This window comes from Puma concolor, chromosome D2, assembly GCF_028749965.1.
Source record: "Puma concolor isolate L17-30 chromosome D2, mPumCon1.1.hap2, whole genome shotgun sequence".
Taxonomy (NCBI): Eukaryota; Metazoa; Chordata; class Mammalia; order Carnivora; family Felidae; genus Puma; species Puma concolor.
Genome location: NC_141677.1, coordinates 56,883,927 through 56,896,447, shown reverse-complemented (window position 1 = coordinate 56,896,447; position 12,521 = coordinate 56,883,927). Strand labels below are relative to the sequence as shown.

The following is a 12,521-nucleotide window of genomic DNA, read 5'->3' as shown; positions in this document are numbered from 1 at the left end:
GGGGGAGGTTTTGTGCATGAGAACCTTCCAGGTGCTCCTTGCCCACTTCATATGAGTGAGCATTCTTCTCTTCCCCTACAGGGGTCTGTGTCTGCCACCCCCACTTTTGGAAAATTGCTGAACCCTGACCAAAGGGGAAATAAACCATATTGTGACTGCTGGATTTGCAAAACACAACATACAAAGGGCCTCCAGTATGGAGAGGAAAAGTAAAAAACAGCAGGGTCTGGTGGCTTGCGAGCTGCTGGTGGGAGGGGCACAGAGGCTGAGGGGCGTAGCCAAGTGGTGGACACAAGGGTGTTTGGATTACAGGGAAGCAGTTTCAATCTGTTGTAAACCCCTTTCGACACCCACCTTCTGTAGTCCATGTTATAAAAATAATAGTTTTATTATTTAGACATAAAAATTGTAATAGAAGATTGACTGTGCCTTAAAAGCAACACACTTTCTCCATTTGAATTTATCCCCGTGGCAGGCCATTTGCAAACACTCCTGTCTCCCCTCTGAGGAGATGTGAATCACTTGGGTAGATTTTTCTTGATTCATATCTCAGTGTTGATTAGGTTTCTAGTGGTTCCTATAATTAAATATAAAATAATAGTGAAAACTGTACTTTTGCACTCATGCCTGTGATTCTGAATCAGGAAGTGTGTTCTGATCCTACATACCTCGTACTGCACTTATCCAGACTGGGTTTGTGGGGGAGAAATATTCCCAGGGGGTCAGGGGGCCACAAGGCCGGTGGGATGTCACTCAGAGTGTCAGTTCTGGACAGGGCCCCTGAAATCAGATTGTGTTGTCCTCCTCTGTCTTAACACAGAGGAGGACAACTGGGACTGCGAACGTGACTCATTGGGGCCAGGTGGTTAATGGATCGTTGATCTGAGGCTGGAAGTGTGAGAATGCCCAGGTTTTACTTCAGGGTATCATTTTTTAAGCATTTCGATTTGCAAGGACACCAAATCTGATTGATTTTTCAATTGATGAGCGTGATCGATGCAAAGGCAATCAAGGCAATGCAAGAGCCAAAGATGATGTGGAGAAGCTAATTACTAAGCTTGTAAGTATTTTTATGTGTAATGGGAGCAGAAGATGGTCCAGCCAGCATTTTTTTCCTGATGATGGGAATTCTGTGTCCTGGACATTGGGTATGCCTGGTGCCAGGTTGGCCCAGCACTTTTGTAGCTCTGGCTGAGGAACCAGAAGGGAGAAAGAGGCCACATTCAGAGCTGGGCTCAGTGTTCATGTTGGAGGCCATATGAGCAAGTGGCCAGCCTGTTTACTGCTGTGAGGCTTTCTTTACTTCCACTTCAGAGAGTGACCTTCCCTCCCCTCAGATGGGAAGGCCCAGTTCGTCTTGGTGGGGAAGGTTCAATGAGTTCCTTTATGTTGCACCCTTGACTTTCCAACCTCTGGCGGAAACAAGACAGCTGTGTTGGATTCTAGCTCCAACACAGAAACTTAACATTTCCTGAAAAAGTCTCTTTAAAACGGAAACTTATCATTCTGGAACATAACAGTTTGATCAGCTGTATCACACTGTTAATTATTAAACAAAAACCAATATCTTTTTAGCTTAACTTTGACTCTTTTCAGTTAGAAAAACTGAAGGTCATGCGGTCAAAGACAAACCACCCCCCCCCCCCCGAAATCCTAATGTGTGCTTTTGGTGACCTTCTGGGAAATAGGAGTTGGTGAAAGACCTCTGAGGTGGTGGTGGCAGAAGTAAGAGGGTGGTTTCCTATTTGTCTGGGGGCTCCTTTCCTTGTTGGTTCTTAGTTGTTACTGCCACCAAGGCACAAGGGTCAGCAAGGTTGGGAGAGACCAAAGGACTGGGGCCATAACAGCTATATGTGCTTAGGTCATAGCCAGCCCAACAGGTGGACACTCTGTGACCCCAATCAGATGTAGGGGCCAGAAACCAGCAGTAGCCAGGCAATGACCACTACCAGAAAGCTGGCCAAGGTTTTAAGATAACAGTTAAGATCACAGAGTCAAAGGCAAGCAAGGAGTCCCCCAAACAGATGCTCAGAATGTATGTAGCAGTGCAGAGTCATGTTTCTCAGAGCCCGGGGTGATCCTGTTCTTGGGGAGAAGGTATGCTAGCCATACTTTCCTTTAGGAGCAGACAGCTGGCAGGGGACAGGGGATGACACTGCAGACAAACCACAGCAAGTGGAAGAGAAGAGAGGGGTGTGTGGCTATAGATGGATTCTGGCACGCTACAACCCATCTTGGCCTCCCCTCCAGGAAATAGCCAAATGGGGAAGTCCCTGTGACCTTTCATTTGTAGACAAACTGGTTTGGTTGTTTAAATTGTGATTCCGCCTACCCATGGTTCTAGACTTATGTGCCTCGTCCCTTATAGTAGGCTCACAAGATTCAAATACAAGTATGCAACAGTGGGGGCTGTTTTCATGTCCTAATTGTAAATAGAAGTACTTCATTGTTAATAGTAATAATAGGGAAATGGCAGCTGCCTCTTCTTAAGCACTTGCTATGTGTCAGGCACCGTGTATGACAGTAACAATCCTGAGAGATAGGAATTCTAATTTCCAATTTGCAAATAAGGAAAATGAGGCCTTGAGAGGTCAAATAATTTGCCTAAGGTAACCAGCAGGTGAGAACTGGGATTCAGCCTGGATTGTCTGGACCCTGAATCCAATGCTCTTAAGAACTACCATATATGTGGCAGCCATGAGAACGCACCTGGCAGACCTCCAGCTGAGTGCAACTGAGCAAGCGCCCCAGGGCTACATCGTGAACCCATCACGACGTTTGACCAAGGCTCTGCTCCCCCACTGGCTGCTCCCAGCCAATGACTGAGCATGGCAGTCTGGCTCTTGGGAGACATGGAACTCTTCCAGTGGCCACCTTCAGCTCAAGAACTCCTTGAGAGGCTTGCAGAACTTTCCTTAGACTGCTCAGTGGTCTAGGATGCTTCCACCCATCCCTCCTCCATCTTTATTTGGGCTCAGACCATGTGACGGTTTTCCCAGCCCCCCCCCGCCCCCCCCCCCCCAAACCGCTTTTCTGCCATGGGTACTTTCCCTGCATGTGTAATTCCATTTTAGTGTTTGTTTCTCAGAAGACCTGGACTAACACAGTGTACCATGTCGAATTTTCAGGGCAGCTTGGTTCAGCCTGCTAGCATAAACTGGGGTGGGGGTGGGGGCAGACAATTTCCTGTTTTTCCAGATTCCACACTAAAAGCCCCATGGCACAAAGCCCTGTATTGGTCCTCCCTGCTGTATTTTCCCCCTGATAGTTACTTAGGTGATCAGTCTTACGTTATTCATTGATTCATCCATTCATGTAAGAAGCATTTATTGATTTTCACTATATTCTAGGCTCTGGGGATCCAAAGATGAATGTCAGGGAATCTGCCCTCAAAGGAATCACAGTCTAGTAGAAGAACAATTTGGTCAACAGATAAACAACATTAATTGCTAATGACTCTCCAGTGCTTACTCTCTGTCACGCACTCTCTAGGCGTTTTATATGAATCAAATCATATACTTATAATTACTATGTGAAGTAGGTGGTATGATTTTGTCCATTTGCACATGCGACAGCTGAGGCACAGAGAGGTAAGTGGCAGATGGGAAGTGGCAGAGTTGGGGTCTGAACGCAAGCAGAGCCCTTGCACTCACTCCTCTGCTACACCTGCCCCTGACCTTACCACCTGTTCTGAGACAGTGTGACCATGCCTGGGGAGCGCAGGCTTCCCCCGTGATAAAAAATCTCCATCGATCACCACAGTGAGAACAATCTCATGAGCAAGCTGGTGGGTGCAGGATGCCTGTTCTGTTGTGGAGATTCGTGGCTTGCTGCCCGTGCCTGGGAGTAGCTGAGTCTCTGTTGTTTCCTGTCTCCTTGGCTACCTGGAGTATCCCTGGGCCACCTAACACTCACTTCCTGGGTCACATCTGATTGTCTGGCTCTGGACAGATGCAGAGGTAACACTCCTACTCATTTCTACATGGAGACTTGTTTTGTAGGAACTTTCATTCGGTAAATGAGTAGTAACAAAAATAACAAATACTTACCTTTGTCTAGGACTTTCAGTTTTCCAAGGGCTTCTGTGTTTGTCAATCCCAATAAGCCTGTGCCCCAGGCCAGGCAGGTATACATATTTTCATTTTAAAGGGGAGGGAATTGAAGCTTAGAAAAGTCATGATTACCCAGTCAATGATAGCAATGAGCAGTGGGACTTGAATCTAGGCCCCTGCAGTTTTGCTGACTACACTCTTCCAGAACCCCACCAGCAGCTGCATTTCTGTTACTAGAAAATAGTATATAATATCTATAGAGCCATGCCTTTAGTAGCAGAGGTTTTAATTACTAGGGTGCGGGGCAAACAGCAGTCCCTGGGCTGAGTTTCTATTCTGGCCCATTTGTTGTTTTGTATTTTTTTTTTAAATTTTTTAAATTTTGTTCAGAGAGAGAGAGAGAGGGAGGGAGGGAGGGGCGGAAAGAGAGGGAGAGAGAGAGAATCCCAAGCAGGCTGTGCACCTGTACTGCAGAGCCCGATGCAGGGCTTGAACTCATGAACCACAAGATCAACACCTGAGCCAAAACCAAGAGTCGGATGCTTAGCCGACTGAGCCACCCAGGCTCCCCGTGTAATTTTTGTAAAGCTGATCGCTGAGAAGCATGCGCCCCCCCTCAGCTTGACCCTACTGTGAGTTCAGATGCAGCGTTTCGGGGTGAGGAGGGAGAGAAAGTTACCCTTCCTAAAAACGGAAAGTGAAACTGACCAGTCCAGTTTCCCAGTTTTAGCTGGTTAGGACGCTGTGAGCCACAGTGGGGGCAAGTAAACCTCACCTCAGCCTTTCCTGCAAGTGTGACAGTGGAATGGTAGAAAAAAGAAAAGGAGTTTTCTTCACAATTTCCTAAGCTCATTTCTATTAGCAAAAGTTGCCTGGGGTTCCTGGCTGGCTCAGTCGGTTAAATGTCTGACTTCGGCTCAGGTCATGATCTCATGGTTCTTGAGTTCTAGCCCTGTGTCGGGCTCTGTGCTCACAGCTCAGGGCCTGGATTCTGTTTTGGATTCTGTGTTTCCCTCTCTCTCTCTGCCCCTTCCCCAGCTCACACTCTGTCTCAAAAAGAAATAAACATTAAAAAAAAAATTTTTTTTTAAAGTTGCCTTTGGTCTCCCAGTTCTTGGCCGGGTGAAAATAAACTGTATTTTTGTGGCCTGCACCAGACAAAGCCCATTTGTCTGTCCTCACACCAGTAAATCTAGACATCAGTGTCTGTTTAGATTAGAATTGATTTCTGAACCAGGAAACTCAGAAGAGGCTGTTTAAAGAGTAGTTATTAATGGCCTCATTACAAGCGTATGTCCTGCCATTTGAACGAAATTTACATAGAGAGAGGAAGCACATTTATAAGTATCGGAAAGAGGTGAAGAAAGAGGAAGCCTTCATGGGGGCTGTGGTACCTCCTGCTTTGTTAGCAACACTGGGGTTTCCTGAAGGATGAAACAGGGGCTTACAGGCCTCCAGCCCTGAGAGCCCTCCTGGTGGAGAGCCTTCTCCCCAGGGGTGGATTTTGGAATGCAGGTATGGATGACGCTTCTTAAGGATTTTGATAAACTTGGCCCATGAAAGCTGTGCTTGGAGCATCCCCAGAGATGCTGGATCCAGGGTAGAGGTGGGTTTCTGCAACCCTTCCCAGATTTATCTCAGAGACTGGTTGAGGGACTTCTGTCTGTGGCCAGGGAGAAGCTCACCCCGGAGGAATTATTTCTCTCCTGGGGTCATCTTTCCTGAGATCAATTGTTCCTTCAGACTGAGAACTGGTTAGGAAACGGGAACCTGGAGTTCTAAATCTGGTTCTACCATTAAACCCACTGCTGATGACCTAGGGCGAGTCATTTCATGTCCTTGTGCCCTCCGTTTTCCATCTGCAAGGTGGAGACAGTCGTGTCTGGCACAGGTAGCTGAGGACACTGAAGGGAACAAATGAGAACAATTTAAAAACTTCTGAGGCACTGGGTGGTGCGAGAACTCCAAATAACCCTTGGCTTCTTGGATGAGGACAGAGCAGTTTGGGTCTGGTACTCAGGGAGGTTTCCTGCAGGTTGAACTTGGGAGAGGGCTGGAGAGGCCCAGCAAGGCTGGGGGGCAGGAGAGGCTGTCAAGCTCACTTTGGTTGTCATGGCAGCCTCATCTGTGGGGCTATTTTTATTCAAGCTGAAGAGCAGGTAGGGTGTGTTGGGGAGGGGAAGGAAAGAGCCGTCATCTTTCGCTTTAAAGCAAAACAAAACTAACACTTTGACCAGTTCATTTAGAGTCACTGGGTGGGGGCTGGATAGAGATCTGAGAGTCCTGAGGTCTCCTCTTCTCCCGTCCAGCACCCTTATCCTGAACTTGAAGGGGGGCCAGGGGAATTAACCTGGTGAAGGAAGGAAAAAGGACTCCTTACCTATGTGAGCTGGAGAAGACTGGCGTTGATGTACAGTAGAGTCCTGATCAGAACCCTCTACCTTGCGCTGCATATCCACCGGCGTGTAATGAACCTGGGCCACCTCAGGAATCTGCGGCTGGCACAGAACATCTGGATGGCAAAGCGGGTTGAATGCGACAGGTGAGCTGGCCTGTGTTGGGAAAGTCAGCAACACCGACCACCTCAGGAAGTCAGCCTGGGTTTATGGGAGGAGTGGACTCATTCTTGCTCCTCCTTTCTATTGCTTTCTCCTTGTTTCCAGGGAGGCAGAGTGGCCACCATGAGTTTATTGAAAGTCTGAGTTGGGGATATGCCCGCAGGACTCCCTGCCTTCCCTTTTTAACATCACGAGGATGAGATGATGAAGGCGACATGGCCAACGATTGGTATCACTTTAATGAACTCATTCTAACTCTAAATAATCTCTAAACAATCGTCACCTCCCCCCACCCGACTTTAATGCCAGTAAGAGATGTGGTGGGTAAGGCATTCCTCCGACTCCTCCTACCGCCATTCAGACTGATGACTGTATGTGACTCTGTGGGGGGTTGGTGACCTGTAGCTTGGGTATACTTGTCACTGGGTTGGGAGCTTTTTAAGAGAAAGGGGTTCATCGGACAGGAAATTCAGTACCCACTAACCAAGGTGGGTGAACAAGTGGGGAGAAAGACCCATGGGTGATGACTAAAATGATTAAGCCCTCTTGATGTTTGCCAGGAAGCGGGGGGTTACAGAAACCCAGAACCTGAGTCCCGCCATTGCAAGCCTCTCACCTCGCCCCAGAATCCACATGCTCTTGCAGGGAGCAAAGCCTCCTTTATTTGGATGCACACATTTGGAACTTGGGGACGAGGCTAGGCCTCAGGTCTCCCTCTGCGTTTTCTAAGAACATAATAACCATAACCCTAATTTTCTAAGCTCATAGCGTAGAAACAAAATACATGGTAGGAGAAATGTTTAGTCTACTTGAGAATCATTTTTGTAAGCATTTTGTGAACCATGCTTGTGGTATACTCTCAGACATCAGGTTAATTATAGCATCTCATTCGTTCGAGAAAGCGATAGAGCAGGATGTTGGCTTGGCAACAGTTTGTTAGCCTCCAGTTTATGTTTTCTTATTTATTTGGAGGCACTGTTTGCTCCATACTGTTTATGTGTTGGGTGGTCAGCCACTCCCCTTCTTGATTCTGACCAAGATTTACAAAAGAGCTGACATACTCTGCTTGTGTGTCTGGAATTATTTTGAAAAACAAGCAAAGTTCGTCCACTTTTAGGAAAATGAAACTATATTTTCAATCTATATTTTACAGAATGGCCTTTTCTCCTGAGTAGTGTTGCTGACAGGTCTTTGATACACAACCAAAGTCCCTGAAATGGCATTCAGGGCCCTCTCATTCCCTTTCCCCTCTTACCCCATATAGAAGGTACCCCCACAGTGCTTCCTGTAGCTCAAATGCATCATTTGCTGTGAAGCCTTTGTGTCCTTAATCGTGCCTTTACCTCTGCCAGGAAAGTCGCCCCGACCCCCCTGCCCCCATGTCCGCATTCTCTGTGCCTTTCAACTCCATACCTGTCATTTCTTTGGGATGTCCTTTCTGCTTTGATCCTCTAGTGGCCATAAACTGTGTTTTATTGATAAATTCCTGCTTTTCCCTCATGAGGTTTGTTTGTTTGTTTGTTTGTTTATTTATTTATCTATTTTTAAGTTATTCCTGTTCTCATTTGTCTCTGGAGGTTGAGAGCAGCTGTCCTGTGTTTTTTGCCTGAGTGATCCCCCCACTGCCAGGGAAGACAGAAATGTTCTCACCCCTACATTTCTTGGGGGTCCTAAGATATGCTTTGACTATATATTATTCATTGATAGGCAATGACTATATGTGGAAGGAATAAAGGAAAGAATTATGAATTATTTTATTAATTTAAATGGAAAATGTACCTTCTTCACCAAAGGGTCATCTCAGCATCCAGCTACTATTTGAATCAATTAAAGAAAGTTAACCTGCCTTCTTCATCCCTCAGGAAGGTTTTCTCAACTTCTGAAACTTCTGTTCTATTTTTCTTGCACCAGCACATTTTAAACACTTAAAACATAACTTACTTCATGTTGTTGTGGTTATGGTCTCACCACACAGGCTGCTGCTTGCTGGTAAGGGATTCCATAGTTCTGTCATGTTTTTCCCATGGAGCTTCCTCTTCCCAGTTCAGCTGTAAGCTGAAGGCCAAGACTGTGGAGGACACATTGTATAGTCCCCAATGGGACCCACGTCTATCATGTTCAGTAGGTGCTTGCTAGGTCATCTGGAAGCTCAGGCTTCGGAAAGCTTTATGTCAGGCTTTCAGGCATAGTCGTTTTATGGTTTCAACATTGTAGCTTAGGTAGGATGGGTGAAAATCATAATAGTTGAGAAATGTCATCCTGACATTGGAAAAGCCGCTGGAAGTTTCTCCAGACTTCAGGCAACTCTCTATATTCCTGCCTCACCTGTGTGATAGTTAAATTTGCGTCCCTGACCCAGGATGCAAATGCAGAGAGAATATGGCCGCTCTTATTCCCGGACACCGCTACCTGGGTTTCGTGGCTATTCATGTCTGCATTCTTCCAAGAAATCTTTGAGTTTCTTCACTCTTTCTTTTAACAGCTGCACTGGAAATCTTGGACACAACTGACGATCCTCTCCTATTTCATTCCAGCCCAGGGACACACATTCCCCGGTGACCACAATTGGAGTCGCCCTAATGATCATTTCTGTTTCATGCCATTTGGGGCTATATTGGTAGAAAGCTTTTCATTCTCTGCTGAAATGTATCGCCTTCGTTTCTTTCTTTGTTCACTTTCTTTTTCCTTCTCATCCAAAACTTGGATTCAGTATGTTCATACTTCAGGTCTTTTTTCCTCTCTTCCTTCCTTTACTTTACCTTATTTTAAAAATTACTGATGAATTTAGCTTAACAAAATGGGAGCAGTACAGCATAATTCACCTTTCTTCAAACTTCAGTCACGTGAGAATTATCAACATGGCTTTTGATTTATCTTTTTCAACAGTTTTATTGAGATATAATTCATATGCCGTGCAGTTCACCCATTTAAAGGGTAAAATTCAATGGTTTTTTTGGTTTGGGTATATTACATTATCAATTTTTTAAATGTGGCAAAATATATATATTTGCCATTTTAACCAATTTTAAATATACAATTCAGTGACGTTAATGACGTTCACAATGTTGTTCAACCGCTATCTATTTCCATTGTACTATTAACACTATTTTGTGGGTGTCTGGCCAATTCAATTGGTAGGGCATGTGACTCGATCTCAGGGTCATGAGTTCAAGCCACACACTGGGCATGGAGCCTACTTAAAAACAAAAAAAAAACCCCAATATTGTTTTTGAGTCATTTCATGTTTTTTAAGTAAACTTATTTTATTTAAAAAGGGTGTTTTTAGTTTATTTTTTATTTAGAGAGAGAAAGAAAGAAAGAGAACATGAGGAGGGGAGGGGCAGAGAGAGAGGGAGAGAATTTCAAGCAGGCTCTGCACTGTCAGCACAGAGCCTGTTGCAGAGCTCAAACCCATGAACCTCGAGACCATGACCCCAGCCAAAACCAAGAGTCAGACCCCTAACCGACTGAGCCTCCCAGGTGCCCCTACGTAAATTTATTTTAAAAGGAAATTTTGGGGCGCCTTGGTGGCTTAGTCGGTTAAGCACCTGACTTCAGCTCAGGTCATTATGTCATTATGTGAGTTCTAGTCCCACATTGGGTGAGCCAAACTTCTTTCTCTTTCTCTCTTCCTCTCTCTGTGCCCTTTGTGGGATTCTCTCTCTCCCTCTCTTTCTCTGCCCTCGCTCACTTGTTCCCTCTCTCTATCGATTAAAAAAAAAAAAAAAAAGGAAACTTTGCCACTATAATTGAAAAACCAGAATCTTTTAATGTTGAAAAAGGTAACTTTAAAAATGAAGACAATAAAAATCAAACAATGGTATTAAGTTTTACTGGATACTTGAGCCTACAGAAGTCTGTGGGGTTAAGGCCTTGTTCTCACCATTGTACCAAGGGAGAAAAAGAAAAGCATGTGAAAGAGCTATTAAAGGCATCCTCTTATCATACCGGGTCTTCTTGATATAGTGGGATTGAAAGAATTGAAAGGGGATTGCTTTCTACCATGTGGTTCAGTGTCACTGAATATTTGCTGTTCACTTTGGAATCATCTCCTGTACACCAGGTTATGTGGGTCACAGTGTGGAAAACACTGTAAAAGTGCACAAGAGCATGGATTTGGGGGTTAAATTTTCACACAGCAAGCACTTGAATGATTTGGACAACTTGCTTAAATTTCCGTGCCCTAGTTTTCACATCTGTGAAATGGGCAGAGTCATATCAATCTCTTCTTAGTTGTGATAAAATGGAACCTTATATGTTAAGGGTCTTGCCTGGTTCCTGGCGTATAGTAAATGCTCAACAAATGTGTATTTTTTTTAAGTTTATTCATTTTAAGACGGAAATAGAGATAGAGAAAGCACAATGGGGGGAGGGACAGAGAGAAGGTGAGACAGAATCCCAAGCAGGCTTTGTTCACGCCATCAGTGCAGAGGCTGATGTGGGGCTCAAACTCATGAACAGTGAGATCATGACCTGAGCTGAGATCAAGAGTTGGACACTTCACTGGCTGAGCCACCCAGGTGCCCCCAAATGCGATTATTTTTAAGAATGATCCTTGTTTATAGTTTTCCCAAAGTTTAGCATTACCTTACAAAGAAAAGTTAGCTTGTGTATTCTGAAGAAACTCTCCAAGATCAGCAAACACCATTCTCTGGCCTTCCTGCAGACTATCAAAATGCCATAGTCCTGACTGAGTGCCAGACAATGTGCAGGAAAAAGACAGCAAACTTAATGGTCTGAAAACTTAATTGGGAAGTAAGAGAGTGCAGCCTTGTGTCAGAGGCCCCTTGAACGTGCAGGATCCTGGCTGGTTCCATTGATGTTCAGTGTCTCTTGACTTAAACCCCATTCTCAGGATGTGCCTATTGGCCCCGGTTGCAGGTCACAGCACACCTAACCCAAGGCAGCATGGCTCAGAACATGACAGCATCACCAGGCATTGGTGAGCAAAAGCCCACATTGTGTCTCATGAGTTGCAGCCACAACCCCACACCAGGAATAGCAGGTGACAGCTGCTTCCTGCCTTGGACCTATCCAAACACGAGGCCAGACACAGACCCCTGGGGGTGAATTCCCGCTTGCTTGCTTACTTGAGTCCTTCAGGCACATGTTTCCATCTATAAAATGAGAATAGGGTCTTGAATCCTATCTCCTAGTGTTGTTGTAAGTATTAAATGAGATTAAGACTGTTAAGCAGTCACCACAGTATTCAATGAATGGTAACTTTTATTGTTATTATTAGTAGGAAGGAATCTGTCACCAATCAATCCTCTGACCTAGTATGAGTGGCTCCACGTGGTGCAGTGGGGCTACAGGTGAATACATATATGCATTTCATTTAAAATTCATAGCTTGAAAAAATGTTTATTTATTTGGAGAGAGAGAAAGAGAATGTGTGAGCATGTGTGAGTGGGGGAGGGGCTGAGAGCAAGGGAGAGAGAGAGAATCCTAAGCAGGCTCCAGGCCCAATGAGGAGCCCAAGGCAGGGCTTGATCTCATGACTGTGAAATCATGACCTGAGCTGAAATCAAAAATGTGATGCTTAACCGACCGAGCCATCCAGGTGCCCCTAAAACTCAGGGTGTTTATAGACCCAAATAATGTGTAGACTCCTTCACAGAGGGAAAAAAAACCATTATTCTGACGTTGTTTAACTATGTATGAACATATTCCTTACGCTTAGGCTTAGTATTCTTACGCTTAGTATTCTTTCCCAACTCTGAAAGCAGAACATGGGCAAGATACAAATATAGGTATGAAACAAATAAAAGGCATACTGACTATATTTATTTCATCAGACAATGCTGGTTTATTGAGGAAGCATCATGAACATGGCACGAGGCTGTGGTGCTCACTGATTCCATTGAGGGGGTTGCTGCAGCTGTTATTTTGGGACTTGGATCCCCCACCG

The 12,521-nt window shown here is 45.1% G+C and overlaps 1 protein-coding gene across 4 annotated transcripts in view; it reads left to right on the top strand.

Moving 5' to 3' along the window:
* Positions 1 to 12,521, top strand: part of PIK3AP1 (phosphoinositide-3-kinase adaptor protein 1) — a 117,736-nt gene that overhangs the window by 39,321 nt on the left and 65,894 nt on the right. Inside the window, exons 1-2 of one of the 4 annotated variants that reach the window (XM_086680511.1) lie at positions 5,327 to 5,567; positions 6,362 to 6,594. The exons of the other annotated variants lie outside the window; for them this stretch is intronic. The gene's annotated coding sequence lies outside the window, so the exon portion shown is untranslated. Of the gene's footprint in view, positions 1 to 5,326; positions 5,568 to 6,361; positions 6,595 to 12,521 lie in introns of those variants that run through there. 4 annotated transcript variants of the gene reach the window in all.